Genomic DNA, 6,041 nt, shown 5'->3' with positions numbered 1-6,041 from the left:
TGCTTTCAATTTTATATCCCACATATGAGTGAAATCATATGGTCCTCGACTTTTTTTGTCTAACTTAATTCATTTAGCATGATCTCAAGATCCACCCATGTTGTCACAAATGGCAGTATTTCATCTTTTCTTATGGCCGAGTAATACTCCATTGTATATATGTACCACATCTTTTTTATCCAGTCATCTAGCAGAGGCCCCTCTAGTTTCCATATCTTGGCCACCGTGAATACTGTTGCAATGAACATACATACATCTTTACGAATAAATATTTTCAGATTTTTGGGGTAGACACCAGAAGAGGGATTGCTCGTTCGTGTTCAGATTAGCAGCATTAGAGAGCATCCATGTACACCTGGACCTGGAATTTATATTTAGTATTGATAGAGTTCTAATTGTGTGTAGATTTTTTGTGCATGTTCACAAAGAACAGTTGAAAATTAATTACGTATTACAATTAATATATGTAACTAACTTCTATTAGTGAATCATGTTATTTTACCATTTCCCAAAGAGGATGTTGTGAGTTTTCCATTATAGCTTTTCTTAATAACCCTGATTTTGGCGTCTTAGTAAATCTATCTTGAGTTTGTGTCCAGTGGCAGACGAGCTCATTCGCTTCCTGAAGCCTGTCATTATTGTTTATTAATTTGAGGTAGACACTTGAACACAATCACCAAGGAACTGTGTTTATGTGGGTAGAGCTGGACACAACCCACTGCCAAGTGAGTATTGTTAGAGATTTCATTTCCCAACATGAAAATGAATCAGTGTCAGAGTTTAGCATCATGGAAAGCTAAACCTAGAAAGATCTTAGAAAACCATCTAGCTAACGCTCCCATTTTAAAACGAAGGATTCCTAGCCCAGAATCCTGGCTGAGGTCATCCATCCAGAGACAAGGACAGTGCTAAAAGGATGGACGATGGTCACTGTCTCTGCAGCAGCCCTTCGTCCCCACAGCCTTCACCTGGCCTTCACTCTTTTCAGTGGATTTAAATGGTGTTCTCAAAAGTTATCGTTTACCCTTAATTAGTGGCCTAGTATATCCATTCCAAACGCTATAGTTTTGGACACCACTTTTCCTAAAGCTCTCTGCTTCCTTTGCTTTTAGACAAAGCACCTCCTACTTTTGGCTGACTCTTCTGGTTTCTTTTCCCTTAACTGGAAATTCTACCATTTATCAAAATTCTACCATTGCACCGCTTCTATTCTCTATACCATTGTCCTCACTGCTTTAGAATAACTGAATCTTCAAAGTGCAGACTGTGGAATGTCTTAGTCGTTAGGTCTGACACACATTTTTAGGTTGGCCCTGGCAGGATGCCCAGAGGCTCTTGGAAATTTATGTCTGAAATGCCGGACAGGGATTAGGGTGGGAGATCAAGTCTTACTACTTACACTTACTACTGGCCTAAAGACAGATGAAATCCTCATGAAGAGTCAAACGGCTGTCTCTGGGCCATCTCTGGGCCTTCTGCCCCTATATAGCCCCAGGTCCTTGTGAAAAGATAGATTTCCTGCTCTACCAGTCAGCTCACTTTGGGCCTGGGGCCTGGAATCCGCCCATTTCAGAATCACACTAAAACTTGAGTAGAGTTTTCAAACGATTCTAGCCCCAAAGTCCATGCTCCTTTTCCATTCCCCCAGCATTCCAGTGCAGCAGGGCCAACTGAGTAAACCCAGAGCTCCCCACAGACCCACCTGCTTAGAGGGGCCGGAAGCAGAAGGTAGAGCAGGCAGGGGACCTTCCCCTTCATCCACTGAGTTCACTACAGGGAACGCGTGCACTCTCCTAGTGTGCCAGCTGTTCTCCTGGTTCTGTGGAACCAAAAGCAATTTAGGGCAATGTGTTCATCACAATTCTTCACCCCAAAATAGGAGGCTCAGTGGGGCTTGCTTTCATGAAATTTTACCTGTATTAGCAAAAGAGTTAATAAAGAAACTAGTAAGATAAATCACCTTAAATTCAGTGTTTTAAAATCTAATCATTTCTGTTAGAGAAGTGGATCTATTTTTCCTCTTGGAGATGTAAACTAACAAGTAATGGTGGAGTTACAAGGTTTTGCACCTTTGGAGGGTTAGGGAGCCTCAAGGAAGTACATCTGGTTGAGTGGACAACCCCTTCAAGTCTTGCTTTATTTTCCATTTGGTCATGAAACAGAAACCTATCCCTGTAAATGTACGCACAGTTCCTTTGCACATTAATGCTCCCATCTTTCCAACTCAATTGATTTTTCCAAGTACACAAAGGCTAAGGATACGAGTATGCTTATTGATTGCTGCTAAGCTCGTTTTAAGTGTATTTTGTAACAACAGCATTTTGAGACTGAAACAACCCTGCACTTGCCCAATGGGCAAGAAGTCTTAGGAGTTACTCAGACTAAAACGTATTGATAGTAAAACAGAAGATGGGGAGGAGATAAACACTGTGCCTGCGTTCTTCCGTGAACACATTAAAATTACAGCTAAATTACGGAACAATTCACCTGGAGAACCATCTGAAGTCCAGCCAAATGGAAGTCCTGTAACTAAAAATATAAAGAAAAAGCCACAACAGGGCAGAGACGCAGGATGGGCCTCACATCTCCATGTGGCAGTTGAGAATAGGATGGATATCTTGGCCACAGAGGTTCCCCCTGGTGGAGCGAGGGAACCCAACCCTGCACACTAGGCTCCCCAGCCTGGAGTACTGGTGCCAAGAAGACACGCCCCCACACACACAACAATCTGGCTGTGAAAAACAGTGGGGATTCCAACCATTTGGATGGGCCGGAAGGCTGTGGGAAAATCAGAGGTCCTCTTAAACGGCCCATGCACAAACTCGTTCACTCACAGGCATGCACCTTGGGCCCCAGCGGAGGGATGGTGACTCGGGGGGCCTCAGAGACATATGGGGGGCAGACAGGTGTGTGTCTTTGGGGGCAACACTAGAGGATAGTTGGCATTTTCCCACTGAGGGGTCCATCTTCTGTGCAGCCAGCAGGCAGGCGCCATCTTTCCTGTGTTGAGCCCACCCCTTCCGGCCAAATCTGAATCTGATTCACTTGGTGAGCTCTGCTGCTCCACCCTGCTGACTCACCGGGGACCCCACCCCAGCCAACTTATGTACCTCCAGAGGCACTTTTACAGCAAGCAGCCAGCCCTGACCACGTTGCACTCTTGCTTGTAAAGCTTTTGGAGTCTGCTGGACCTGTGCAGGTAGCAGCTGGCCTCTGTGCACTCTGAGACTTGTGCTGAGTAGCTCCAGGCTCAGCACTGGCACCAAACCAGAATTTACATTAACCTGGTGACCACAACTCTTCCCACTCTAGTGACTCCCTTTTCTCATCTAGCTTTATCCTAAAAGCAGTTGACATTCTTTGGGTAGGGGTGAAAGTAACCCTAGAAAAGTGGTCCACAATTTTTATTCTCGATGAGGGAAGGATGAGATGAGGCTTGGAGGCAAGGATTGTTAGGTACTGAATTTCAGGTGTGAGAGAAACGGGAACCAAAATCTTAAGAACAGGCAAAGAAGCAACCTCAGGAAGCAAGCAAGAGCCTGGAAATGCCCAGCGATGCTGACTGTGGGGGTGGGGGGCAGCAAGAACATTCACAGGGGACACCTCCAGCAGGCCTGACCCTAGAGAAGTGAAAGGGACCGGGCAGCAGGGTCTGCGAGCTACTCCAGGCAGTGATCGTGAGGGTGCTGAGTGCATTTAAGCTGAAGGAGGACTGAGTTACCCGTAGTAGGAAAAAAGGAGAAGAAATATATCAAAATAAGTTTAGGGAATTAAAAGTCAGGTGAGTTATAAGGACTGCTGAAATTAAGAGATGCAGGATTTTTTTGTATTTTTGTTTTGTTTTTTGTTTTTTTGTTGTTTTGTTTTTTTGAATGAGAGAAACTTTTGAGAGAGCCAGGGACAGAAAGGAGACGCCAACACCATGAAAAGCTTTGGTGGAGTCATCTATTTTGGGGTAAGAAAGAAAGAGTCTTTTGCATTTGCTATGGATTGAATGTTTGTGTACCCCTTCCACCATTCATATGTTGAAATCTTAACCCATAAGCTGCTAGTTTTGGGAGGTGGGAATGGATGGGATCAGTGCCCTTATAAAAGGAACCCCCAAGAGATCCTTAGCCCCTTGGGCCCTGTGAAGTTATAGTGAGAAAACAGCTGTCAATGAGGAAGCAGGTGCTCAAAAGACACCGAATCTGATGGCACCATGATCCTGGACTTCCCAGCCTCCAGAACTGTGAGAAACAAATGTTTCTTGTTTATAAGCCACTCAATTTAGTCTGAACAGACTAAGACACCAGCCCTGCTCCAGCCTCCAAAAAAGCTGAGACCAGGTGCTGAGGAAACATATCTATAGGATGGATGGCCAAAAAGGAAGCACTATTTAGCTAGCGCTTTTCTTGTTAGAGTAGCTATTTAGTAAATGGTTCTCTTTTCTTTTACTCATTGTCTTCATTCAAGTGGGGCCAGCTGGGAGCTGCTGGGGACACTAAAACATTTGGAAAATTAAGCAGAGGTGGAAGTGGTATTTGCCAACCCTCCTCAGTACGTTTGTAGTTTGATAAACCATTTGGATACAGGAGGTCCAAGCTTTGTCTCAGTCACTTCATGTAGCTTGAAACCCTAGAGTCCTGGGGGCTCAGGGCTGGTTCATCAGCTCAGTAAGGTCATCAGGCCCAGGTTCTTTCCATCCTTCCATAGACATCATCCTCAGGCTGGTTGCCAGGCAGCTGCCACAGTTGCAGGTGTTACCCATAGACACAATAATGTCCAAGGGTAGAAGAGCATCTTAGGAGCAACGGAAGCAAATGTCCTCCACAGACTTCTCTTCACATTCTCCTGGCCAATTTTGGGTCACATACTGATTCAAAATCATCCCTGGCAAGAAGGCAGGGTTGCCTTTAGGTCAACGACACCCACCCAGGAAAGGTCAGCTTCCTTAGGTACGTGGTGACTGGAGGAGGAAGAGTTACCAGAACAAAATCTAGGTCTTCTAGGAAGGAAACAGTAGATGCTGGCTAAGTGTATCTATTTCCCGGGCAGCTGTAACCACATACCATAGACTGAGGGACTTAAAACAACACAAATGCATTCTTTCACAGTCCTGGAGGCCAGAAGTCTGAAATCAAGGTGTCAGCACATCCACACTCACGTTGGGGACTCTGTGGAAGGATCCTTTGCCTCTTCTTGCTTCTGGTGGTTGCCAGTACGCTTCCCAGTATCCTTGGCTCGTGGTAGCACGACTCTGATCTCTGCCTTCATTGCCACATGGACTTCTTCCCTCCATGTGAATGTGTGTCCAAATGTCCCTCATCTTCTAAGGACACCCGTCATATTGGATTGAGGGCCACCCTAATCCAGTATGACTTCATCTTAACTTGATTATAACTGCAAAAATCTTATTTCCAAGTAAGATCACTTTCACAGGTTCTAGGTGGACATGAATTTGGGGAGACACTATTCAACCCAGCACATATTGTAACCAACTGTGTCCTCCACTGAAATGGGACATGTCCTCCATAGAGAGGCTCTATAACGACTAATGAATGGTTCCAAAATGACATCTATAGAAAGTGGATCTATTTGACTGCAGATGTTGTCTTCAGAGTAACGTATGGAAGCCCAGTCACCAGTGGGCTTCTTTCACCAGTTCTATCTCCAAAATAATTCTTAATCCATCTCTACGACGTAGTTACTAGCACCTTCCTCCAATCTAAGACATAATCTCTCTCTGGGAACAGTGTAGTCACCACCTGATTAGCTTCCAGCTTCCATTCTTTCCAGTATCCAACCCATTTTCCATCTAGCAGCCTGAGACAGTCTTTTTTCCTTTTTTTTTTTGCTTAGTGTCAATAAAAAAATTTTTTTTTATTAGTTTCAGGTGTACAGAGCAACATAATAATTAGACCTTTACACCCCTCACAAAGTGATAACCCCCCCTTCCCCAAGGTACTACCCCTCTGACGTCTTATATAACTGTTACAATACCATTAACTATATTCCTTATACTATATATAGAGAGAGCATATATATTATATATGACTATA

The sequence above is a fragment of the Rhinolophus sinicus genome, chromosome 15, assembly GCF_057876585.1.
Source record: "Rhinolophus sinicus isolate RSI-liver-muscle chromosome 15, RSI-T2T, whole genome shotgun sequence".
In the NCBI taxonomy this organism is placed as follows: Eukaryota; Metazoa; Chordata; class Mammalia; order Chiroptera; family Rhinolophidae; genus Rhinolophus; species Rhinolophus sinicus.
The sequence above is the reverse complement of the archived record's forward strand: the minus strand, read 5'-3'. Positions refer to the sequence as shown.